Consider the following 27,965-nt stretch of genomic DNA (forward strand, 5'->3'; position numbering starts at 1 on the left):
AGGATAACACCGGTTAGGTCTGGGTTACGTCTGGTATTTGCCACCATCTGCTTCATGCTTTCGCATTTTTCGCATACTTGTTGGCAAGGTCCTATGTTTATTCAAGTTTGGATCACGTAGTAATGTGGTACCACACTGAAGCAGTCAATTAAACATGGATTCGATCACTATTTTAGAGGATAACACCGGTTAGGTCTGGGTTACGTCTGGTATTTGCCACCATCTGGTTCATGCTTTCGCATTATTCGCATACTTGTTGGCCAGATCCTGGGCTCTTTCTGGTTTGGATAACGTTGACATGTGGTACTACACTGAAACAGTCAATTAAACCTGGATTCGATCAATATTTTAGAGGATAACACCAGTTAGGTCAGGGTTACGTCTGGTATTTGCCACCGTCTGGCTCACGCTTACGCATTTTTCGCATACTTGTTGGCCAGATCCTGGGTTTTTTCTGGTCTGGTAAACGTAGTAATGTGGTACCACACTGAAGCAGTCAATTAAACCTGGTTTCGATCAATTTTTTAGGTAATAACACCGGTTAGGTCTGGGTTACGTCTGGTATTTGCCATAATCTGGCTCATGCTTTCGCATTTTTCGCATACTTGTTGAGCTGATCCTGAGCTTTTTCTGGTTTGGATCACGTTAAACTGTGGTACCAGAATGAAACAGTCAATTAAAACTGGTTTCGATCAATATTTTAGAGGATATCACCGGTTAGGTCTGGGTTACGTCTGGTATGTTACATATCATCCATGTATGGGACTGAAACGTTTGGTGGCTTGGGCGTTGGCCCGATTATTTAGCGCACAACCCCTCGAACGGGGTTGACTCACGACGTATGGGCACACCCGGCCCAGTTTCATTGCCTTATATGGTAATGCCCCGCCACTGTACTGAGTAATTTGCCAGTATATAAGGGCCTACCCGTGGTCGCGGTGGTCGCGTCCTCCACAGCACCCTCCCAAGGGGGGCTGGCGTGGAGTGAGGTGGTGGGGCGGAAGGCGAAGCGGGCGGCGAGGAAGGCCTCGCAACCGCAGCCTCCGCCTCCGCCGCCGGCGGCCAAGGTAAAGGCCGCGAAGGTCGGGAAGGCACGACCAGGTCGTCCCCCAAAAACGGCAGCGGTGACGCTGACCGTTGCGCAGGGGGGCGACCTGACCCTCGCGGAGGCGATGCGGCTCGCCAGGGAGAATATCTCCCTGGAAGAGCTGGGCATCGCCTCCGTGAGGGCGAAGAGGGCCGTGACCGGGGGTCTCTTGCTGGAGATCCCCGGTGCAGAAGGCGGCGCGAAGGCGGATCGTCTCGCCCAGAGGCTCCGGGAGCAGCTGGGCGAGCGAGGTGTCCGGGTCGCCCGGCCCACGAAGCGCACGGAGATGCGCGTTTGTGGGCTGGACGACTCGGTCAGCGCGCAGGATGTGTCCCGTGCCCTTGCGAGGGCGGGGGACTGTCCTGTGGAGGACCTGCGGATCGGAGAGATCCGCAGGTCGCCCTCCGGCCTCGGGTCGGTGTGGGCCCGGTGCCCCCTCTCCGCCGCCCGTAAGGTGGCGGAATCCGGGAGGGTGTTGGTGGGGTGGGTTTCGGCGCGAGTGGAAATCCTCGCGCCGCGCCCGCTCCAGTGTCACCGCTGCCTCGAATTGGGGCACGTGAGGCAGTGGTGCACCTCGCCGGTGGACCGCAGCGGTCAGTGTTACCGCTGCGGTGCCAAAGAGCACCGTGCGAGCCAGTGCTCGGCGGCCCCCCACTGCCCGCTGTGTGCGGACATGGATAGGCCAGCCGATCACAGGGTGGGGAGCAAGAAGTGCTCCCCCCCCCTCCCGGAAGGAGAGGAAGAGGCGGGCTGCACCGGCTCCGGTGCCGAGGGCGGTGGCATCGTCCTCCATGGAGGTGGACGGTGCTACGGGGACGGACGGCCGGGAGGAGGCTGGCGCGGCCATTAATTAATGCCGCCCCGCCTCCTCCTCCAGGCCAACCTCAACCACTGCCGCGCGGCACAGGACTTGATGTCCCAAGTCCTCGCGGAGTGGGGGGTTGGCCTGGCAGTCGCCGCCGAGCCGTACCGCGTCCCTGATCACCCTCATTGGGTGGGCGACGCGGACGGCTTGGTGGCGACGGTATGGGGAGGGGGCGACGGGTCCCCACCGTTCTCCTTGTTGGAGCGCGGTCGGGGATTCGTCGCCGTGGACTGGGGGGGAGTCGCTGTGGTGGGGTGCTACATTTCGCCCCGTAGCGGTCACGCTGCGTTCGAGCTGTACTTGGCCGAGGTCGCGGCATGCGTGCAGCGCTACGCGGCCCGGCCGGTGCTGGTCCTGGGGGATTTTAATGCCAAGTCGGTGGCTTGGGGATCCCCCAGGACCTCCGTTCGCGGCGGGATCCTGGGCGATTGGGCGGCGGGGCTCGACCTCCGGGTATTGAACCGGGGGTCGGAGCACACATGCGTGCGGCGATATGGGGGGTCCATCGTGGATGTTGGATTCGCGACCCCCAACGCCGTGCGCATGGTGTCGGGTTGGCACGTGGTCGCGGGGGCAGAGACACTCTCCGATCACCGGTACATTCGGATGGAGGTCTCTGCCGCCGCGAGTGCATCCCGACACGGCCGCCTGCGTGGCGCCCCACCACACCGCTGGGCGCTTCGGCGCCTGGACAAGGACGCCCTGATGGCAGCTGCCCTCGCTGCAACTTGGCCGCAGGGAGCGGCCGAGTTGCCGAGCATAGAGGAGGAGGTCGCCCGGCTCGGAGCATTGGTCGCGGGTATTTGCGACGCAGCGATGCCTCGGGTCGGGCGGGCTTCTCCTCGCCGGGCGGTGTACTGGTGGTCGGACGCGATCGCGGAGTTGCGAGTCGCGACTGTCCGCGCCCGACGCCAGTACACCCGCGCGCGCCGTCGTCAACGTACAGGCGACGGCGTGGCGCGAGCGAGGGCAGCTGATGACCTGTATGGAGCATACCGCGTGGCGCGGGTTGCTCTGCAGGTCGCCATCAAACGGGCCAAGACCCAGGCATGGAAGGAGCTCCTCCAGACCCTTGATGACGATCCATGGGGGCGCCCATATAAGGTGGTGCTGAATAAGCTCCGCCCGTGGGCGCCCCCCGTCACCGAGGGTCTTGACCCCCGGCTGCTGGAGGACGTGGTCAATACACTCTTCCCAATTGGGGAGAGGGGACCGCGTCCTCCGGCGGCGGCGGCTGTCCCAGTGGAGTGGACGGCCGAGCTGGGGGTCACGCAGGAGGAGCTGGCAGCGGCCATCAGACGGCTCGGGGTTCGTAACACGGCCCCGGGTCCGGATGGTGTGCCTGGCCGGGTTTGGGTCTTGACCCAGGGCGTCCTTGGGGCCGACCTCAGGCGGTTGTTCGACCGCTGCCTGAGGGACGGGCGATTCCCCCCCAGTTGGAAGGTGGCGAGGATGGTCCTCCTCCGGAAGGAGGGTCGGCCCGCGGAGTCTCCCTCCGCATACCGGCCCATTTGTCTCCTCGACGAGGTGGGCAAGCTCTTCGAGCGTGTGATTGCTGCCCGCCTCGTCGAGCACCTGTCGCGGGGTGATCCCGGTCTGGCCGACTGCCAGTTCGGTTTCCGGGGGGGCCGATCGACTATCGACGCGATAGGTCGTGTGAGGGCCCTCTCGGAGGCGGCCGTCTCCCGGGGAGGGGTGGCATTGGCAATATCCTTGGATATTGCCAATGCCTTTAACACCCTCCCCTGGGAAGAGATAAGGAGGGGACTCGAATATCATCGAGTCCCCCCTTGTCTCAGGGCGGTCGTCGGGGATTATCTCCGCGGCAGGTGGATCGAGTATCCGGGCCGGGATGGTGATATGCGGAGGGAGGTGTACTGCGGTGTTCCGCAGGGGTCGGTCCTCGGGCCACTCCTGTGGAACATCGCGTACGACTCGGTGTTGCGGGCCGGCCTCCCCGACGGCGTCAGCACGGTGTGTTATGCGGATGACACACTGGTACTGGCCGTCGGGGCGCACTGGGGGAGGGCCATGCGTCGCGCGGAGGAGGGGTCGCAACGCATCGTCGACCGGATCAGGGGGATGGGGATGACGGTGGCGGTCCATAAGACCGAGGTGATTGCGTTTCATTCACCTCGGCAGGATCCGCCACCCCCTCTGATTCGGGTGGGTGGGGCTGACATCGAGGTGAAGCCCCAGATCAGGTATCTAGGGCTGATCCTCGATAGCCACTGGCGTTTCGAGAAGCATTTCCGCTGCCTGGTCCCCCGGTTGGAAAGGATGGTTGCGGCTCTGGGCCGGATCCTGCCCAACCTGGGGGGCCCGGCGGGCCGAGTTCGTCGCCTCTATGTGGCAATGGTCCAGTCGGTGGCCCTATACGGGGCCCCCGTCTGGGCGGACGACCTGGCTGCCTCCCGGCGCAGCATGACTATGCTGCGTCGGGTGCAGAGGCGCATGGCGCTCAGGGTCGTCCGCGGGTATCGGACCATGTCACATGAGGCGGCGACAGTTCTAGCGGGGATGCCGCCCATGGACCTGCTCGCGCGGTCGCACGCGGTGATGTACCGGCAACGCGTCGACCGTCGCGCGGGGGTGGGGGCGGTCCCGGGCGGGCAGGAACCTGCTTGGGGCGATTTGAAGCGCCAGGCCCGGCAGTCCGTGTTGCTCGCGTGGCAGGAGCGGCTGGCTCTGCCAACCGCGGGGCACCGGACTGTCGGGGCTGTTCGGCCACTCCTGAAGGAGTGGCTGGACAGAGGCCATGGCAGCCTCACCTACCGGCTGGCACAGGTATTTTCCGGGCATGGCAGCTTCGGAAGATACCTGTGCCGGATAGGGAAGGAGCCGACGGCGCGTTGCTGCCACTGCAACGCTGAGCAGGACACGGCGGATCATACCCTGGAGGTATGCCCCGCGTGGGAGGGGGAGCGCCGTGTCCTGGTCGGCGTCGTCGGGCGGGATGTCTCGCTGCCGGGCGTGGTGCGCGCCATGCTCGGCAGCGAGGAGAAGTGGAGGGCCGTGGCCTCCTTCTGCGAGAACGTAATGTTGCAGAAGGAGGCCGCGGGGAGGGAGCGCGAGCTTCAGCGGCGTGCTGAAGCGCGCGCTCGTGCGGTGGCCCGAGGTCGTCGCCCGGTCGCGAGACGTCGCGGGCGGCCGCCTCGGCGTGGCGGATGACCTAGGCTGGGAGGGGGGTCCTGAGGGGACCCTCCTCCCGCCAGGCGGCGCCGGGTCGGACCGGTTGGGGGTAGGAGTGCCTCCCCCTACCGGTCCGACGCAAGGGGAGGCACCCTCGGCGGTCTGGTGCGGCCATGAACGCCCGGCCGCCGAGGGGTGGAAACGGGGTCGCGGGCGGTTGCGAGTTGGGGCTCGCAGCCGCCACTAAACGCGGCCCCGGGACGGATAGCGGCGGGATGGAGTGGCCCCGTCCCGCCGCTATGAGGCAGTGTGTCTACTGGGGGGACCGATTGTCCCCCCGGGGGATGGGCGCGAAAGCGCGGGCACGGGGAGGATACCGGAAGAATGCTTCGAGCGATTCCCGGTATCCTCCCAAAGCGTGCCGAAGGGTCACCGTGGGGTTTTTAGTGGGTAGGTCCCGCGCCTGTCGTTGTACGGGCGCGGGGAATCCCACACACCCCTCCCAACTCTCCCCAAGGAGGTGGGAGGGAGTCTTTCGAAGATTTTCCCCACGACAAAAAAAAAAAAAAAAAAAAAAAGTATATAAGGGCCGCATTTTCCTACTCGTGGAGCTCAGTTTTTCTCAAAACCTCTCGAGACGACGTTACTTTGACACTCGAAGCAAGATCGGGCTATAATCCCCTTTGAGCAACTATTCACCCTAGCGGTTTTAATTGTGAGTGTTCAATCGACTAATCGAGTGAGTAGCTCCCGCGAACGCGCCGCGTAAACGCCGATTTAAAACTGTCGCCGTCGTGGCAACCCAGCGATAGTACTGGTTTTGTTAATACACCTTTTGTACTTGAGCACCTAACAAAATATATACTAGTAGTTACACTGATCTGCATTATTTAATTAATAAAACCCTGAACCATATTAACGGAAAGACGGGGGAGTATCTCACGGACCCGATACACCTTTACCGCTCGAGGTGTACCATTACGATAGAGCAAAGATCCTAAAATTTCCTAAAAACCTACGTGGCTCCCAGGGTATAAAGCCCCTGGTTCGTCCACTCCTTTCTAGCGGCTCCCAGGGTATAGAGCCCCTGGTTCGTCCGTGAAACCATACATTTTTCCTTCTAAATTTAACCCCGTGGCTCCCAGGGTATAGAGCCCCTGGTTCGTCCACGTAACCTACTCCTACGGCTCCCAGGGTATAGAGCCCCTGGTTCGTCCGGAACTCCTGTCTCTTTCCTAACCATACCTAAAAACCACCGGTCGAGTACTGCCCTCGACCGAATCCAGGATCTCGCGCTCGCGCTCGTAACAGGTATTTGCCATTATCTGGCACATTCTTTCGCATTTTTCGCATACTTTTTGAGCTGATCCTGAGCTTTTTTTGGTTTGGATCACGTTGAAATGTTGTACCAGAATAAAACAGTCCATTAAACCTGGCTTCGATCAATATTTTAGAGGATAACACCGGTTAGGCCTGGGTTACGTCTGGTATTTCCCATCATCTGGCTCATGCTTTCACATTCTTCGCATACTTGTTCGCCAGATCCTGGGTTTTTTTTGGTTTGGATAACGTAGTAATGTGGTACCACACTAAAATAGTAGATTAAACCTGGATTCGATCAATAGTTTAGAGGATAACACCAGTTAGGTCTGGGTTAGGTCTGGTATTTGCCACCATCTGGTTCATGCTTTCGCATTTTTCGCATACTTGTTGGCAAGGTCCTATGTTTATTCAAGTTTGGATCAGGTAGTAATGTGGTACCACACTGAAGCAGTCAATTAAAACTGGTTTCGATCAATATTTTAGAGGATAACACCGGTTAGGTCTGGGTTACGTCTGGTATTTGCCACCATCTGGTTCATGCTTTCGTATTTTTCGCATACTTGTTGGCCAGGTCCTATGTTTATTCAAGTTTGGATCACGTAGTAATGTGGTACCACACTGAAGCAGTCAATTAAACCTGGTTTCGATCAATTTTTTAGGTAATAACACCGGTTAGGTCTGGGTTACGTCTGGTATTTGCCATAATCTGGCTCATGCTTTCGCATTTTTCGCATACTTGTTGAGCTGATCCTGAGCTTTTTCTGGTTTGGATCACGTTAAACTGTGGTACCAGAATGAAACAGCCAATTAAAACTGGTTTCGATCAATATTTTAGAGGATATCACCGGTTAGGTCTGGGTTACGTCTGGTATTTGCCATTATCTGGCACATTCTTTCGCATTTTTCGCATACTTCTTGAGCTGATCCTGAGCTTTTTTTGGTTTGGATCACGTTGAAATGTTGTACCAGAATAAAACAGTCCATTAAACCTGGCTTCGATCAATATTTTAGAGGATAACACCGGTTAGGCCTGGGTTACGTCTGGTATTTCCCATCATCTGGCTCATGCTTTCACATTCTTCGCATACTTGTTGGCCAGATCCTGGGTTTTTTTTGGTTTGGATAACGTAGTAATGTGGTACCACACTAAAATAGTAGATTAAACCTGGATTCGATCAATAGTTTAGAGGATAACACCAGTTAGGTCTGGGTTAGGTCTGGTATTTGCCACCATCTGGTTCATGCTTTCGCATTTTTCGCATACTTGTTGGCAAGGTCCTATGTTTATTCAAGTTTGGATCAGGTAGTAATGTGGTACCACACTGAAGCAGTCAATTAAAACTGGTTTCGATCAATATTTTAGAGGATAACACCGGTTAGGTCTGGGTTACGTCTGGTATTTGCCATAATCTGGCTCATGCTTTCGCATTTTTCGCATACTTGTTGAGCTGATCCTGAGCTTTTTCTGGTTTGGATCACGTTAAACTGTGGTACCAGAATGAAACAGTCAATTAAAACTGGTTTCGATCAATATTTTAGAGGATATCACCGGTTAGGTCTGGGTTACGTCTGGTATTTGCCATTATCTGGCACATTCTTTCGCATTTTTCGCATACTTTTTGAGCTGATCCTGAGCTTTTTATGGTTTGGATCACGTTGAAATGTTGTACCAGAATAAAACAGTCCATTAAACCTGGCTTCGATCAATATTTTAGAGGATAACACCGGTTAGGCCTGGGTTACGTCTGGTATTTCCCATCATCTGGCTCATGCTTTCACATTCTTCGCATACTTGTTGGCCAGATCCTGGATTTTTTTTGGTTTGGATAACGTAGTAATGTGGTACCACACTAAAATAGTAGATTAAACCTGGATTCGATCAATAGTTTAGAGGATAACACCAGTTAGGTCTGGGTTAGGTCTGGTATTTGCCACCATCTGGTTCATGCTTTCGCATTTTTCGCATACTTGTTGGCAAGGTCCTATGTTTATTCAAGTTTGGATCAGGTAGTAATGTGGTACCACTCTGAAGCAGTCAATTAAACCTTGTTTCGATCAATATTTTACAGGATAACACCGGTTAGGTCTGGGTTACGTCTGGTATTTGCCATCATCTGGCTCATGCTGTCGCATTTTTCGCATACTTGTTGGCCAGATCCTATGTTTATTCTGGTTTGTATCACGTGGTAATGTGGTACCACACCGAAGCAGTCAATTAAACCTGTTTCCCATTAATAATTTAGAGGATAACACCGGTTAGGTCTGGGTTACGTCTAGTATTTGCCACCATCTGGTTCATACTTTCGCATTTTTCGCATACTTGTTGGCAAGGTCCTATGTTTATTCAAGTTTGGATCACGTAGTCATGTGGTACCACACTGAAGCAGTCAATTAAACATGGATTCGATCAATATTTTAGAGGATAACACCGGTTAGGTCTGGGTTATGTCTGGTAGTTGCCACCATCTGGTTCATGCTTTCGCATTTTTCGCATACTTGTTGAGCTGATCCTGAGCTGTTTCTGGTTTGGATCACGTTAAAATGTGGTACCACAATGAAATAGTCAATTAAACCTGGATACGGTCAATATTTTACAGGATAACACCAGTTAGGTCAGGGTTACGTCAGGTATTTGCCATAATCTGGCTCATGCTTTCGCATTTTTCGCATGCTTGTTGAGCTGATCCTGAGCTTTTTCTGGTTTGGATCACGTTAAAATGTGGTACCAGAATGAAACAGTCAATTAAACCTGGATACGATCAATATTTTACAGGATAACACCAGTTAGGTCAGGGTTACGTCTGGTATTTGCCACCGTCTGGCTCACGCTTTCGCATTTATCGCATACTTGTTGACCTGATTCTGAGCCTTTTCTGATTGGATCACGTTGAAATGTTGTACCAGAATAAAACAGTCCATTAAACCTAGCTTCGATCAATATTTTAGAGGATAACACCGGTTAGGCCTGGGTTAGGTCTGGGTTGTGCACGCATCTGGCACATGCTTTCGCATTTTTCGCATACTTGTTGACCTGATCCTGGGTTTCTTCTGGTTCGGATCAGGTAGTAATGTGGTACCACACTGAAGCAGTCAAGTAAACCTGGTATCGATCAATATTTTAGGTAATAACACCGGTTAGGACTGGGTTAGGTCTGGTATTTGCCATCATCTGGTTCATGCTTTCGCATTCTTCGCATACTTGTTGGCCAGATCCTGGGCTTTTTCTGGATTGGATCACGTAGTAATGTGGTACCACACTGAAGCAGGCAATTAAACCTGGTTTCGATCAATATTTTAGAGGATAACACCGGTTAGGTCTGGGTTACGTCTGGTATTTGCCACCATCTGGTTCGTGCTTTCGCATTATTCGCATACTTGTTGGCAAGGTCCTATGTTTATTCAAGTTTGGATCACGTAGTAATGTGGTACCACACTGAAGCAGTCAATTAAACATGGATTCGATCACTATTTTAGAGGATAACACCGGTTAGGTCTGGGTTGCGTGTGGTATTTGCCATTATCTGGCACATTCTTTCGCATTTTTCGCATACTTTTTGAGCTGATCCTGAGCTTTTTATGGTTTGGATCACGTTGAAATGTTGTACCAGAATAAAACAGTCCATTAAACCTGGCTTCGATCAATATTTTAGAGGATAACACCGGTTAGGCCTGGGTTACGTCTGGTATTTCCCATCATCTGGCTCATGCTTTCACATTCTTCGCATACTTGTTGGCCAGATCCTGGATTTTTTTTGGTTTGGATAACGTAGTAATGTGGTACCACACTAAAATAGTAGATTAAACCTGGATTCGATCAATAGTTTAGAGGATAACACCAGTTAGGTCTGGGTTAGGTCTGGTATTTGCCACCATCTGGTTCATGCTTTCGCATTTTTCGCATACTTGTTGGCAAGGTCCTATGTTTATTCAAGTTTGGATCAGGTAGTAATGTGGTACCACACTGAAGCAGTCAATTAAAACTGGTTTCGATCAATATTTTAGAGGATAACACCGGTTAGGTCTGGGTTACGTCTGGTATTTGCCATAATCTGGCTCATGCTTTCGCATTTTTCGCATACTTGTTGAGCTGATCCTGAGCTTTTTCTGGTTTGGATCACGTTAAACTGTGGTACCAGAATGAAACAGTCAATTAAAACTGGTTTCGATCAATATTTTAGAGGATATCACCGGTTAGGTCTGGGTTACGTCTGGTATTTGCCATTATCTGGCACATTCTTTCGCATTTTTCGCATACTTTTTGAGCTGATCCTGAGCTTTTTATGGTTTGGATCACGTTGAAATGTTGTACCAGAATAAAACAGTCCATTAAACCTGGCTTCGATCAATATTTTAGAGGATAACACCGGTTAGGCCTGGGTTACGTCTGGTATTTCCCATCATCTGGCTCATGCTTTCACATTCTTCGCATACTTGTTGGCCAGATCCTGGATTTTTTTTGGTTTGGATAACGTAGTAATGTGGTACCACACTAAAATAGTAGATTAAACCTGGATTCGATCAATAGTTTAGAGGATAACACCAGTTAGGTCTGGGTTAGGTCTGGTATTTGCCACCATCTGGTTCATGCTTTCGCATTTTTCGCATACTTGTTGGCAAGGTCCTATGTTTATTCAAGTTTGGATCAGGTAGTAATGTGGTACCACTCTGAAGCAGTCAATTAAACCTTGTTTCGATCAATATTTTACAGGATAACACCGGTTAGGTCTGGGTTACGTCTGGTATTTGCCATCATCTGGCTCATGCTGTCGCATTTTTCGCATACTTGTTGGCCAGATCCTATGTTTATTCTGGTTTGTATCACGTGGTAATGTGGTACCACACCGAAGCGGTCAATTAAACCTGTTTCCCATTAATAATTTAGAGGATAACACCGGTTAGGTCTGGGTTACGTCTAGTATTTGCCACCATCTGGTTCATACTTTCGCATTTTTCGCATACTTGTTGGCAAGGTCCTATGTTTATTCAAGTTTGGATCACGTAGTCATGTGGTACCACACTGAAGCAGTCAATTAAACATGGATTCGATCAATATTTTAGAGGATAACACCGGTTAGGTCTGGGTTATGTCTGGTAGTTGCCACCATCTGGTTCATGCTTTCGCATTTTTCGCATACTTGTTGAGCTGATCCTGAGCTGTTTCTGGTTTGGATCACGTTAAAATGTGGTACCACAATGAAATAGTCAATTAAACCTGGATACGGTCAATATTTTACAGGATAACACCAGTTAGGTCAGGGTTACGTCAGGTATTTGCCATAATCTGGCTCATGCTTTCGCATTTTTCGCATGCTTGTTGAGCTGATCCTGAGCTTTTTCTGGTTTGGATCACGTTAAAATGTGGTACCAGAATGAAACAGTCAATTAAACCTGGATACGATCAATATTTTACAGGATAACACCAGTTAGGTCAGGGTTACGTCTGGTATTTGCCACCGTCTGGCTCACGCTTTCGCATTTATCGCATACTTGTTGACCTGATTCTGAGCCTTTTCTGATTGGATCACGTTGAAATGTTGTACCAGAATAAAACAGTCCATTAAACCTAGCTTCGATCAATATTTTAGAGGATAACACCGGTTAGGCCTGGGTTAGGTCTGGGTTGTGCACGCATCTGGCACATGCTTTCGCATTTTTCGCATACTTGTTGACCTGATCCTGGGTTTCTTCTGGTTCGGATCAGGTAGTAATGTGGTACCACACTGAAGCAGTCAAGTAAACCTGGTATCGATCAATATTTTAGGTAATAACACCGGTTAGGACTGGGTTAGGTCTGGTATTTGCCATCATCTGGTTCATGCTTTCGCATTCTTCGCATACTTGTTGGCCAGATCCTGGGCTTTTTCTGGATTGGATCACGTAGTAATGTGGTACCACACTGAAGCAGGCAATTAAACCTGGTTTCGATCAATATTTTAGAGGATAACACCGGTTAGGTCTGGGTTACGTCTGGTATTTGCCACCATCTGGTTCGTGCTTTCGCATTATTCGCATACTTGTTGGCAAGGTCCTATGTTTATTCAAGTTTGGATCACGTAGTAATGTGGTACCACACTGAAGCAGTCAATTAAACATGGATTCGATCACTATTTTAGAGGATAACACCGGTTAGGTCTGGGTTGCGTGTGGTATTTGCCATCGTCTGGCTCATGCTTTCGCATTTATCGCATACTTGTTGGCCAGATCCTGGGTTTTTTCTGATTTCGATCACGTAGTAATGTGGTACCACTCTGAAGCAGTGAATTAAACCTTGTTTCGATCAATATTTTACAGGATAACACCAGTTAGGTCTGGGTTAGGTCTGGGTTGTGCACGCATCTGGCACATGCTTTCGCATTATTCGCATACTTGTTGACCTGATCCTGGGTTTCTTCTGGTTCGGATCAGGTAGTAATGTGGTACCACACTAAAGCAGTCAAGTAAACCTGGTTTCGATCAATATTTTAGGTAATAACACCGGTTAGGACTGGGTTAGGTCTGGTATTTGCCACCATCTGGTTCATGCTTTCGCATTTTTCGCATACTTGTTGGCCAGATCCTAGGTTTTTTCTGGTTTCGATCACGTGGTAATGTGGTACCACTCTGAAGCAGTCAATTCAACCAGGTTTCTATCAATATTTTAGAGGATATCACCGGTTAGGTCTGGGTTACGTCTGGTATTTGCCATCATCTGGCTCATGCTGTCGCATTTTTCGCATACTTGTTGGCCAGATCCTAAGTTTATTCTGGTTTGTATCACGTGGTAATGTGGTACCACACCGAAGCAGTCAATTAAACCTGTTTCCCATTAATATTTTAGAGGATAACGCCGGTTAGGTCTGGGTTACGTCTGGTATTTGCCACCATCTGGTTCATGCTTTCGCATTTTTCGCATACTTGTTGGCAAGGTCCTATGTTTATTCAAGTTTGGATCAGGTAGTAATGTGGTACCACACCGAAGCAGTCAATTAAACCTGTTTCCCATTAATAATTTAGAGGATAACACATGTTAGGTCTGGGTTACGTCTGGTATTTGCCATCATCTGGCTCATGCTTTCGCATTCTTCGCATACTTGTTGGCCAGATCCTGAGCTTTTTCTGGTTTGGATCACGTAGTAATGTGGTACCACTCTGAAGCAGTCAATTAAACCAGGTTTCTATCAATATTTTAGAGGATATCACCGGTTAGGTCTGGGTTACGTCTGGTACTTGCCATCATCTGGCTCATGCTGTCGCATTTTTCGTACACTTGTTGGCCAGATCCTGGGCTTTTTCTGGTTTGGATCACGTAGTAATGTGGTACCACACTGAAGGAGTCAATTAAGCATGGATTCGATCACTATTTTAGAGGATAACACCGGTTAGGTCTGGGTTACGTCTGGTATTTGCCATCGTCTGGCTCATGCTGTCGCATTTTTCGTATACTTGTTGGCCAGATCCTGGGCGTTTTCTGGTTTGGATCACGTAGTAATGTGGTACCACACTGAAGCAGGCAATTAAACACGGATTCGATCAATATTTTAGAGGATATCACCGCTTAGGTCTGGGTTACGTCTGGTATTTGCCATCATCTGGCTCATGCTGTCGCATTTTTCGTATACTTGTTGGCCAGATCCTGGGTTTTTTCTGATTTCGATCACGTAGTAATGTGGTACCACTCTGAAGCAGTCAATTAAACCTTGTTTCGATCAATATTTTACAGGATAACACCGGTTAGGTCTGGGTTACGTCTGGTATTTGCCATCATCTGGCTCATGCTGTCGCATTTTTCGCATACTTGTTGGCCAGATCCTATGTTTATTCTGGTTTGTATCACGTGGTAATGTGGTACCACACCGAAGCAGTCAATTAAACCTGTTTCCCATTAATAATTTAGAGGGTAACACATGTTAGGTCTGGGTTACGTCTGGTATTTGCCATCATCTGGCTCATGCTTTCGCATTCTTCGCATACTTTTTGGCCAGATCCTGAGCTTTTTCTGGTTTGGATCACGTAGTAATGTGGTACCACACTGAAGCAGGCAATTAAACACGGATTCGATCAATATTTTAGAGGATAAGACCCGTTAGGTCTGGGTTACGTGTGGTATTTGCCATCGTCTGGCTCATGCTTTCGCATTTATCGCATACTTGTTGGCCAGATCCTAAGTTTATTCTGGTTTGTATCACGTGGTAATGTGGTACCACACCGAAGCAGTCAATTAAAGCTGGTTTCGATCAATTTTTCAGGTAATAACACCGGTTAGGTCTGGGTTACGTCTGGTATTTGCCATAATCTGGCTCATGCTTTCGCATTTTTCGCATACTTGTTGAGCTGATCCTGAGCTTTTTCTGGTTTGGATCACGTTAAAATGTGGTACCAGAATAAAACAGTCCATTAAACCTGGCTTCGATCAATATTTTAGAGGATAACACCGGTTAGGCCTGGGTTACGTCTGGTATTTCCCATCATCTGGCTCATGCTTTCACATTCTTCGCATACTTGTTGGCCAGATCCTGGGTTTTTTTTGGTTTGGATAACGTAGTAATGTAGTACCACACTAAAATAGTAGATTAAACCTGGATTCGATCAATAGTTTAGAGGATAACACCAGTTAGGTCTGGGTTAGGTCTGGTATTTGCCACCATCTGGTTCATGCTTTCGCATTTTTCGCATACTTGTTGGCAAGGTCCTATGTTTATTCAAGTTTGGATCAGGTAGTAATGTGGTACCACACTGAAGCAGTCAATTAAAACTGGGTTCGATCAATATTTTAGAAGATAACACCGGTTAGGTCTGGGTTACGTCTGGTATTTGCCACCATCTGGTTCATGCTTTCGCATTTTTCGCATACTTGTTGGCAAGGTCCTATGTTTATTCAAGTTTGGATCACGTAGTAATGTGGTACCACACTGAAGCAGTCAATTAAACATGGATTCGATCACTATTTTAGAGGATAACACCGGTTAGGTCTGGGTTACGTCTGGTATTTGCCACCATCTGGTTCATGCTTTCGCATTTTTCGCATACTTGTTGGCAAGGTCCTATGTTTATTCAAGTTTGGATCAGGTAGTAATGTGGTACCACACCGAAGCAGTCAATTAAACCTGTTTCCCATTAATAATTTAGAGGATAACACATGTTAGGTCTGGGTTACGTCTGGTATTTGCCATCATCTGGCTCATGCTTTCGCATTCTTCGCATATTTGTTGGCCAGATCCTGAGCTTTTTCTGGTTTGGATCACGTAGTAATGTGGTACCACTCTGAAGCAGTCAATTAAACCAGGTTTCTATCAATATTTTAGAGGATATCACCGGTTAGGTCTGGGTTACGTCTGGTATTTGCCATCATCTGGCTCATGCTGTCGCATTTTTCGTACACTTGTTGGCCAGATCCTGGGCTTCTTCTGGTTTGGATCACGTAGTAATGTGGTACCACACTGAAGCAGGCAATTAAACACGGATTCGATCAATATTTTAGAGGATAACACCCGTTAGGTCTGGGTTACGTGTGGTATTTGCCATCGTCTGGCTCATGCTTTCGCATTTATCGCATACTTGTTGGACAGATCCTAAGTTTATTCTGGTTTGTATCACGTGGTAATGTGGTACCACGCCGAAGCAGTCAATTAAACCTGTTTCCCATTAATATTTTAGAGGATAACACCGGTTAGGTCTGGGTTACGTCTGGTATTTGCCACCATCTGGTTCATGCTTTCGCATTTTTCGCATACTTGTTGGCAAGGTCCTATGTTTATTCAAGTTTGGATCACGTAGTCATGTGGTACCACACTGAAGCAGTCAATTAAACATGGATTCGATCAATATTTTAGAGGATAACTCCGGTTAGGTCTGGGTTACGTGTGGTATTTGCCATCGTCTGGCTCATGCTTTCGCATTTATCGCATAATTGTTGACCTGATCCTGAGCTTTTTCTGGTTGGATCACGTTGAAATGTGGTACCAGAATGAAACAGTCAATTAAACCTGGATTCGATCAATATTTTACAGGATAACACCAGTTAGGTCAGGGTTACGTCTTGTATTTGCCACAGTCTGGCTCACGCTTACGCATTTTTCGCATACTTGTTGGCCAGATCCTGGGCTTTTTCTGGTTTGGATCACGTAGTAATGTGGTACCACACTGAAGCAGGCAATTAAACCTGGTTTCGATCAATATTTTAGAGGATAACACCGGTTAGGTCTGGGTTATGTCTGGTATTTGCCACCATCTGGTTCATGCTTTCGCATTTTTCGCATACTTGTTGAGCTGCTCCTGAGCTTTTTCTGGTTTGGATCACGTTAAAATGTGGTACCATAATGAAACAGTCAATTAAACCTGGATACGATCAATATTTTACAGGATAACACCAGTTAGGTCAGGGTTACGTCAGGTATTTGCCATAATCTGGCTCATGCTTTCGCATTTTTCGCATACTTGTTGAGCTGATCCTGAGCTTTTTCTGGTTTGGATCACGTTAAAATGTGGTACCAGAATGAAACAGTCAATTAAACCTGGATACGATCAATATTTTACAGGATAACACCAGTTAGGTCAGGGTTACGTCTGGTATTTGCCACCGTCTGGCTCACGCTTTCGCATTTATCGCATACTTGTTGACCTGATTCTGAGCTTTTTCTGGTTGGATCACGTTGAAATGTTGTACCAGAATAAAACAGTCCATTAAACCTAGCTTCGATCAATATTTTAGAGGATAACACCGGTTAGGTCTGGGTTGCGTGTGGTATTTGCCATCGTCTGGCTCATGCTTTCGCATTTATCGCATACTTGTTGGCCAGATCCTGGGTTTTTTCTGATTTCGATCACGTAGTAATGTGGTACCACTCTGAAGCAGTCAATTAAACCAGGTTTCTATCAATATTTTAGAGGATATCACCGGTTAGGTCTGGGTTACGTCTGGTATTTGCCATCATCTGGCTCATGCTATCGCATTTTTCGCATACTTGTTGGCGAGATCCTAAGTTTATTCTGGTTTGTATCACGTGGTAATGTGGTACCACACCGAAGCAGTCAATTAAACCTGTTTCCCATTAATATTTTAGAGGATAACGCCGGTTTGGTCTGGGTTAGGTATGGTATTTGCCATCATCTGGCTCATTCTTTTGCATTCTTCGCATACTTGTTGGCCAGATCCTGAGCTTTTTCTGGTTCGGGTAACGTTGGAATGTGGTACCAGAATGAAAGAGTCAATTAAACCTGGATTCGATCAATATTTTAGGTAATAACACCGGCTAGGGCAGGGTTACGTCTGGTATTTCCCACCGTCTGGCTCACGCTTTCGCATTTATCGCATACCTGTTGACCTGATCCTGAGCTTTTTCTGGTTGGGTCACGTTGAAATGTGGTACCAGAATGAAACAGTCAATTAAACCTGGATTCGATCAATATTTTACAGGATAGCACCAGTTAGGTCAGGGTTACGTCTGGTATTTGCCATAATCTGGCTCATGCTGTCGCATTTTTCGTATACTTGTTGCTCAGGTCCTGGGCTTTTTCTGGTTTGGATCACGTAGTAATGTGGTACCACACTGAAGCAGGCAATTAAACACGGATTCGATCAATATTTTAGAGGATATCACCGGTTAGGTCTGGGTTACGTCTGGTATTTGCCACCATCTGGTTCATGCTTTCGCATTTTTCGCATACTTGTTGGCAAGGTCCTATGTTTATTCAAGTTTGGATCAGGTAGTAATGTGGTACCACACTGAAGCAGTCAATTAAACATGGATTCGATCAATATTTTAGAGGATAACTCCGGTTAGGTCTGGGTTACGTGTGGCATTTGCCATCGTCTGGCTCATGCTTTCGCATTTATCGCATACTTGTTGACCTGATCCTGAGCTTTTTCTAGTTGGATCACGTTGAAATGTGGTACCAGAATGAAACAGTCAATTAAACCTGGATTCGATCAATATTTTACAGGATAACACCAGTTAGGTCAGGGTTACGTCTTGTATTTGCCACAGTCTGGCTCACGCTTACGCATTTTTCGCATACTTGTTGGCCAGATCCTGGGTTTTTTCTGGTCTGGTAAACGTAGTAATGTGGTACCACACTGTAGCAGGCAATTAAACCTGGTTTCGATCAATATTTTAGAGGATAACACCGGTTAGGCCTGGGTTATGTCTGGTATTTGCCACCATCTGGTTCATGCTTTCGCATTTTTCGCATACTTGTTGGCCAGGTCCTATGTTTATTCAAGTTTGGATCAGGTAGTAATGTGGTACCACACTGAAGCAGTCAGTTAAAACTGGTTTCGATCAATATTTTAGAGGATAACACCGGTTAGGTCTGGGTTACGTCTGGTATTTGCCACCATCTGGTTCATGCTTTCGCATTTTTCGCATACTTGTTGGCAAGGTCCTATGTTTATTCAAGTTTGGATCACGTAGTAATGTGGTACCACACTGAAGCAGTCAATTAAACATGGATTCGATCACTATTTTAGTGGATAACACCGGTTAGGTCTGGGTTACGTCTGGTATTTGCCACCATCTGGTTCATGCTTTCGTATTTTTCGCATACTTGTTGGCCAGGTCCTATGTTTATTCAAGTTTGGATCACGTAGTAATGTGGTACCACACTGAAGCAGTCAATTAAACCTGGTTTCGATCAATTTTTTAGGTAATAACACCGGTTAGGTCTGGGTTACGTCTGGTATTTGCCATAATCTGGCTCATGCTTTCGCATTTTTCGCATACTTGTTGAGCTGATCCTGAGCTTTTTCTGGTTTGGATCACGTTAAAATGTGGTACCAGAATGAAACAGTCAATTAAAACTGGTTTCGATCAATATTTTAGAGGATATCACCGGTTAGGTCTGGGTTACGTCTGGCATTTGCCATTATCTGGCACATTCTTTCGCATTTTTCGCATACTTTTTGAGCTGATCCTGAGCTTTTTTTGGTTTGGATCACGTTGAAATGTTCTACCAGAATAAAACAGTCCATTAAACCTGCCTTCGATCAATATTTTAGAGGATAACACCGGTTAGGCCTGGGTTACGTCTGGTATTTCCCATCATCTGGCTCATGCTTTCACATTCTTCGCATACTTGTTGGCCAGATCCTGGGTTTTTTCTGGTCTGGTAAACGTAGTAATGTGGTACCACACTGTAGCAGGCAATTAAACCTGGCTTCGATCAATATTTTAGAGGATATCACAGGTTAGGACTGGGTTACGTCTGGTATTTGCCATAATCTGGCTCATGCTTTCGCATTTTTCGTATACTTGTTGGCCAGATCCTGGGCTTTTTCTGGTTTGGATCACGTAGTAATGTGGTACCACACTGAAGCAGGCAATTAAACCTGGTTTCGATCAATATTTTAGAGGATAACACCGGTTCGGTCTGGGTTATGTCTGGTATTTGCCACCATCTGGTTCATGCTTTCGCATTTTTCGTATACTTGTTGGCCAGATCCTGGGCTTTTTCTGGTTTGGATCACGTAGTAATGTGGTACCACACTGAAGCAGGCAATTAAACCTGGTTTCGATCAATATTTTAGAGGATAACACCGGTTAGGTCTGGGTTATGTCTGGTATTTGCCACCATCTCGTTCATGCTTTCGCATTTTTCGCATACTTGTTGGCCAGGTCCTATGTTTATTCAAGTTTGGATCAGGTAGTAATGTGGTACCACACTGAAGCAGTCAATTAAAACTGGTTTCGATCAATATTTTAGAGGATAACACCGGTTAGGTCTGGGTTACGTCTGGTATTTGCCACCATCTGGTTCATGCTTTCGCATTTTTCGCATACTTGTTGGCAAGGTCCTATGTTTATTCAAGTTTGGATCACGTAGTAATGTGGTACCACACTGAAGCAGTCAATTAAACATGGATTCGATCACTATTTTAGAGGATAACACCGGTTAGGTCTGGGTTACGTCTGGTATTTGCCACCATCTGGTTCATGCTTTCGTATTTTTCGCATACTTGTTGGCCAGGTGCTATGTTTATTCAAGTTTGGATCACTTAGTAATGTGGTACCACACTGAAGCAGTCAATTAAATCTGGTTTCGATCAATTTTTTAGGTAATAACACCGGTTAGGTCTGGGTTACGTCTGGTATTTGCCATAATCTGGCTCATGCTTTCGCATTTTTCGCATACTTGTTGAGCTGATCCTGAGCTTTTTCTGGTTTGGATCACGTTAAAATGTGGTACCAGAATGAAACAGTCAATTAAAACTGGTTTCGATCAATATTTTAGAGGATATCACCGGTTAGGTCTGGGTTACGTCTGGCATTTGCCATTATCTGGCACATTCTTTCGCATTTTTCGCATACTTTTTAGCTGATCCTGAGCTTTTTTTGGTTTGGATCACGTTGAAATGTTGTACCAGAATAAAACAGTCCATTAAACCTGGCTTCGATCAATATTTTAGAGGATAACACCGGTTAGGCCTGGGTTACGTCTGGTATTTCCCATCATCTGGCTCATGCTTTCACATTCTTCGCATACTTGTTGGCCAGATCCTGGGTTTTTTTTTGGTTTGGATAACGTAGTAATGTAGTACCACACTAAAATAGTAGATTAAACCTGGATTCGATCAATAGTTTAGAGGATAACACCAGTTAGGTCTGGGTTAGGTCTGGTATTTGCCACCATCTGGTTCATGCTTTCGCATTTTTCGCATACTTGTTGGCAAGGTCCTATGTTTATTCAAGTTTGGATCAGGTAGTAATGTGGTACCACACTGAAGCAGTCAATTAAAACTGGGTTCGATCAATATTTTAGAAGATAACACCGGTTAGGTCTGGGTTACGTCTGGTATTTGCCACCATCTGGTTCATGCTTTCGCATTTTTCGCATACTTGTTGGCAAGGTCCTATGTTTATTCAAGTTTGGATCACGTAGAAATGTGGTACCACACTGAAGCAGTCAATTAAACATGGATTCGATGACTATTTTAGAGGATAACACCGGTTAGGTCTGGGTTACGTCTGGTATTTGCCACCATCCGGTTCATGCTTTCGCATTATTCGCATACTTGTTGGCAAGGTTCTATGTTTATTCAAGTTTGGATCACGTAGTAATGTGGTACCACACTGAAGCAGTCAATTAAACATGGATTCGATCACTATTTTAGAGGATAACACCGGTTAGGTCTGGGTTACGTCTGGTATTTGCCACCATCTGGTTCATGCTTTCGCATTTTTCGCATACTTGTTGGCAAGGTCCTATGTTTATTCAAGTTTGGATCAGGTAGTAATGTGGTACCACACCGAAGCAGTCAATTAAACCTGTTTCCCATTAATAATTTAGAGGATAACACATGTTAGGTCTGGGTTACGTCTGGTATTTGCCATCATCTGGCTCATGCTTTCGCATTCTTCGCATACTTGTTGGCCAGATCCTGAGCTTTTTCTGGTTTGGATCACGTAGTAATGTGGTACCACTCTGAAGCAGTCAATTAAACCAGGTTTCTATCAATATTTTAGAGGATATCACCGGTTAGGTCTGGGTTACGTCTGGTATTTGCCATCATCTGGCTCATGCTGTCGCATTTTTCGTACACTTGTTGGCCAGATCCTGGGCTTCTTCTGGTTTGGATCACGTAGTAATGTGGTACCACACTGAAGCAGGCAATTAAACACGGATTCGATCAATATTTTAGAGGATAACACCCGTTAGGTCTGGGTTACGTGTGGTATTTGCCATCGTCTGGCTCATGCTTTCGCATTTATCGCATACTTGTTGGCCAGATCCTAAGTTTATTCTGGTTTGTATCACGTGGTAATGTGGTACCACGCCGAAGCAGTCAATTAAACCTGTTTCCCATTAATATTTTAGAGGATAACACCGGTTAGGTCTGGGTTACGTCTGGTATTTGCCACCATCTGGTTCATGCTTTCGCATTTTTCGCATACTTGTTGGCAATGTCCTATGTTTATTCAAGTTTGGATCACGTAGTCATGTGGTACCACACTGAAGCAGTCAATTAAACATGGATTCGATCAATATTTTAGAGGATAACTCCGGTTAGGTCTGGGTTACGTGTGGTATTTGCCATCGTCTGGCTCATGCTTTCGCATTTATCGCATAATTGTTGACCTGATCCTGAGCTTTTTCTGGTTGGATCACGTTGAAATGTGGTACCAGAATGAAACAGTCAATTAAACCTGGATTCGATCAATATTTTACAGGATAACACCAGTTAGGTCAGGGTTACGTCTTGTATTTGCCACAGTCTGGCTCACGCTTACGCATTTTTCGCATACTTGTTGGCCAGATCCTGGGCTTTTTCTGGTTTGGATCACGTAGTAATGTGGTACCACACTGAAGCAGGCAATTAAACCTGGTTTCGATCAATATTTTAGAGGATAACACCGGTTAGGTCTGGGTTATGTCTGGTATTTGCCACCATCTGGTTCATGCTTTCGCATTTTTCGCATACTTGTTGAGCTGCTCCTGAGCTTTTTCTGGTTTGGATCACGTTAAAATGTGGTACCATAATGAAACAGTCAATTAAACCTGGATACGATCAATATTTTACAGGATAACACCAGTTAGGTCAGGGTTACGTCAGGTATTTGCCATAATCTGGCTCATGCTTTCGCATTTTTCGCATACTTGTTGAGCTGATCCTGAGCTTTTTCTGGTTTGGATCACGTTAAAATGTGGTACCATAATGAAACAGTCAATTAAACCTGGATACGATCAATATTTTACAGGATAACACCAGTTAGGTCAGGGTTACGTCAGGTATTTGCCATAATCTGGCTCATGCTTTCGCATTTTTCGCATACTTGTTGAGCTGCTCCTGAGCTTTTTCTGGTTGGATCACGTTGAAATGTGGTACCAGAATGAAACAGTCAATTAAACCTGGATTCGATCAATATTTTACAGGATAACACCAGTTAGGTCAGGGTTACGTCAGGTATTTGCCATAATCTGGCTCATGCTTTCGCATTTTTCGCATACTTGTTGAGCTGATCCTGAGCTCTTTCTGGTTTGGATCACGTTAAAATGTGGTACCAGAATGAAACAGTCAATTAAACCTGGATTCGATCAATATTTTACAGGATAACACCAGTTAGGTCAGGGTTACGTCTTGTATTTGCCACAGTCTGGCTCACGCTTACGCATTTTTCGCATACTTGTTGGCCAGATCCTGGGCTTTTTCTGATTTCGATCACGTAGTAATGTGGTACCACTCTGAAGCAGTCAATTAAACCAGGTTTCTATCAATATTTTAGAGGATATCACCGGTTAGGTCTGGGTTACGTCTGGTATTTGCCATCATCTGGCTCATGCTATCGCATTTTTCGCATACTTGTTGGCGAGATCCTAAGTTTATTCTGGTTTGTATCACGTGGTAATGTGGTACCACACCGAAGCAGTCAATTAAACCTGTTTCCCATTAATATTTTAGAGGATAACGCCGGTTTGGTCTGGGTTAGGTATGGTATTTGCCATCATCTGGCTCATTCTTTTGCATTCTTCGCATACTTGTTGGCCAGATCCTGAGCTTTTTCTGGTTCGGGTAACGTTGGAATGTGGTACCAGAATGAAAGAGTCAATTAAACCTGGATTCGATCAATATTTTAGGTAATAACACCGGTTAGGTCAGGGTTACGTCTGGTATTTCCCACCGTCTGGCTCACGCTTTCGCATTTATCGCATACTTGTTGACCTGATCCTGAGCTTTTTCTGGTTGGGTCACGTTGAAATGTGGTACCAGAATGAAACAGTCAATTAAACCTGGATTCGATCAATATTTTACAGGATAGCACCAGTTAGGTCAGGGTTACGTCTGGTATTTGCCATAATCTGGCTCATGCTGTCGCATTTTTCGTATACTTGTTGCTCAGGTCCTGGGCTTTTTCTGGTTTGGATCACGTAGTAATGTGGTACCACACTGAAGCAGGCAATTAAACACGGATTCGATCAATATTTTAGAGGATATCACCGGTTAGGTCTGGGTTACGTCTGGTATTTGCCACCATCTGGTTCATGCTTTCGCATTTTTCGCATACTTGTTGGCAAGGTCCTATGTTTATTCAAGTTTGGATCAGGTAGTAATGTGGTACCACACTGAAGCAGTCAATTAAACATGGATTCGATCAATATTTTAGAGGATAACTCCGGTTAGGTCTGGGTTACGTGTGGCATTTGCCATCGTCTGGCTCATGCTTTCGCATTTATCGCATACTTGTTGACCTGATCCTGAGCTTTTTCTGGTTGGATCACGTTGAAATGTGGTACCAGAATGAAACAGTCAATTAAACCTGGATTCGATCAATATTTTACAGGATAACACCAGTTAGGTCAGGGTTACGTCTTGTATTTGCCACAGTCTGGCTCACGCTTACGCATTTTTCGCATACTTGTTGGCCAGATCCTGGGTTTTTTCTGGTCTGGTAAACGTAGTAATGTGGTACCACACTGTAGCAGGCAATTAAACCTGGTTTCGATCAATATTTTAGAGGATAACACCGGTTAGGCCTGGGTTATGTCTGGTATTTGCCACCATCTGGTTCATGCTTTCGCATTTTTCGCATACTTGTTGGCCAGGTCCTATGTTTATTCAAGTTTGGATCAGGTAGTAATGTGGTACCACACTGAAGCAGTCAGTTAAAACTGGTTTCGATCAATATTTTAGAGGATAACACCGGTTAGGTCTGGGTTACGTCTGGTATTTGCCACCATCTGGTTCATGCTTTCGCATTTTTCGCATACTTGTTGGCAAGGTCCTATGTTTATTCAAGTTTGGATCACGTAGTAATGTGGTACCACACTGAAGCAGTCAATTAAACATGGATTCGATCACTATTTTAGTGGATAACACCGGTTAGGTCTGGGTTACGTCTGGTATTTGCCACCATCTGGTTCATGCTTTCGTATTTTTCGCATACTTGTTGGCCAGGTCCTATGTTTATTCAAGTTTGGATCACGTAGTAATGTGGTACCACACTGAAGCAGTCAATTAAACCTGGTTTCGATCAATTTTTTAGGTAATAACACCGGTTAGGTCTGGGTTACGTCTGGTATTTGCCATAATCTGGCTCATGCTTTCGCATTTTTCGCATACTTGTTGAGCTGATCCTGAGCTTTTTCTGGTTTGGATCACGTTAAAATGTGGTACCAGAATGAAACAGTCAATTAAAACTGGTTTCGATCAATATTTTAGAGGATATCACCGGTTAGGTCTGGGTTACGTCTGGCATTTGCCATTATCTGGCACATTCTTTCGCATTTTTCGCATACTTTTTGAGCTGATCCTGAGCTTTTTTTGGTTTGGATCACGTTGAAATGTTCTACCAGAATAAAACAGTCCATTAAACCTGCCTTCCATCAATATTTTAGAGGATAACACCGGTTAGGCCTGGGTTACGTCTGGTATTTCCCATCATCTGGCTCATGCTTTCACATTCTTCGCATACTTGTTGGCCAGATCCTGGGTTTTTTCTGGTCTGGTAAACGTAGTAATGTGGTACCACACTGTAGCAGGCAATTAAACCTGGCTTCGATCAATATTTTAGAGGATATCACAGGTTAGGACTGGGTTACGTCTGGTATTTGCCATAATCTGGCTCATGCTTTCGCATTTTTCGTATACTTGTTGGCCAGATCCTGGGCTTTTTCTGGTTTGGATCACGTAGTAATGTGGTACCACACTGAAGCAGGCAATTAAACCTGGTTTCGATCAATATTTTAGAGGATAACACCGGTTCGGTCTGGGTTATGTCTGGTATTTGCCACCATCTGGTTCATGCTTTCGCATTTTTCGCATACTTGTTGAGCTGACCCTGAGCTTTTTCTGGTTTGGATCACGTTAAAATGTGGTACCACAATGAAACAGTCAATTAAACCTGGATACGATCAATATTTTACAGGATAACACCAGTTAGGTCAGGGTTACGTCAGGTATTTGCCATAATCTGGCTCATGCTTTCGCATTTTTCGCATACTTGTTGAGCTGATCCTGAGCTTTTTCTGGTTTGGATCACGTTAAAATGTGGTACCAGAATGAAACAGTCAATTAAACCTGGATACGATCAATATTTTACAGGATAGCACCAGTTAGGTCAGGGTTACGTCTGGTATTTGCCATAATCTGGCTCATGCTTTCGCATTTTTCGCATACTTGTTGGCAAGGTCCTATGTTTATTCAAGTTTGGATCACGTAGTAATGTGGTACCACACTGAAGCAGTCAATTAAACATGGATTCGATCACTATTTTAGAGGATAACACCGGTTAGGTCTGGGTTACGTCTGGTATTTGCCATCGTCTGGCTCATGCTGTCGCATTTTTCGTATACTTGTTGCCCAGGTCCTGGGCTTTTTCTGGTTTGGATCACGTAGTAATGTGGTACCACACTGAAGCAGGCAATTAAACACGGATTCGATCAATATTTTAGAGGATATCACCGGTTAGGTCTGGGTTACGTCTGGTATTTGCCACCATCTGGTTCATGCTTTCGCATTTTTCGCATACTTGTTGGCAAGGTCCTATGTTTATTCAAGTTTGGATCAGGTAGTAATGTGGTACCACACTGAAGCAGTCAATTAAACATGGATTCGATCAATATTTTAGAGGATAACTCCGGTTAGGTCTGGGTTACGTGTGGCATTTGCCATCGTCTGGCTCATGCTTTCGCAATTATCGCATACTTGTTGACCTGATCCTGTGCTTTTTCTGGTTGGATCACGTTGAAATGTGGTACCAGAATGAAACAGTCAATTAAACCTGGATTCGATCAATATTTTACAGGATAACACCAGTTAGGTCAGGGTTACGTCTTGTATTTGCCACAGTCTGGCTCACGCTTACGCATTTTTCGCATACTTGTTGGCCAGATCCTGGGTTTTTTCTGGTCTGGTAAACGTAGTAATGTGGTACCACACTGTAGCAGGCAATTAAACCTGGTTTCGATCAATATTTTAGAGGATAACACCGGTTAGGCCTGGGTTATGTCTGGTATTTGCCACCATCTGGTTCATGCTTTCGCATTTTTCGCATACTTGTTGGCCAGGTCCTATGTTTATTCAAGTTTGGATCAGGTAGTAATGTGGTACCACACTGAAGCAGTCAGTTAAAACTGGTTTCGATCAATATTTTAGAGGATAACACCGGTTAGGTCTGGGTTACGTCTGGTATTTGCCATAATCTGGCTCATGCTTTCGCATTTTTCGCATACTTGTTGAGCTGATCCTGAGCTTTTTCTGGTTTGGATCACGTTAAAATGTGGTACCAGAATGAAACAGTCAATTAAAACTGGTTTCGATCAATATTTTAGAGGATATCACCGGTTAGGTCTGGGTTACGTCTGGCATTTGCCATTGTCTGGCACATTCTTTCGCATTTTTCGCATACTTTTTGAGCTGATCCTGAGCTTTTTTTGGTTTGGATCACGTTGAAATGTTGTACCAGAATAAAACAGTCCATTAAACCTGGCTTCGATCAATATTTTAGAGGATAACACCGGTTAGGCCTGGGTTACGTCTGGTATTTCCCATCATCTGGCTCATGCTTTCACATTCTTCGCATACTTGTTGGCCAGATCCTGGGTTTTTTCTGGTCTGGTAAACGTAGTAATGTGGTACCACACTGTAGC

The sequence above is a fragment of the Colletes latitarsis genome, chromosome 8 (genome assembly GCF_051014445.1).
Source record: "Colletes latitarsis isolate SP2378_abdomen chromosome 8, iyColLati1, whole genome shotgun sequence".
NCBI lineage: Eukaryota > Metazoa > Arthropoda > Insecta > Hymenoptera > Colletidae > Colletes > Colletes latitarsis.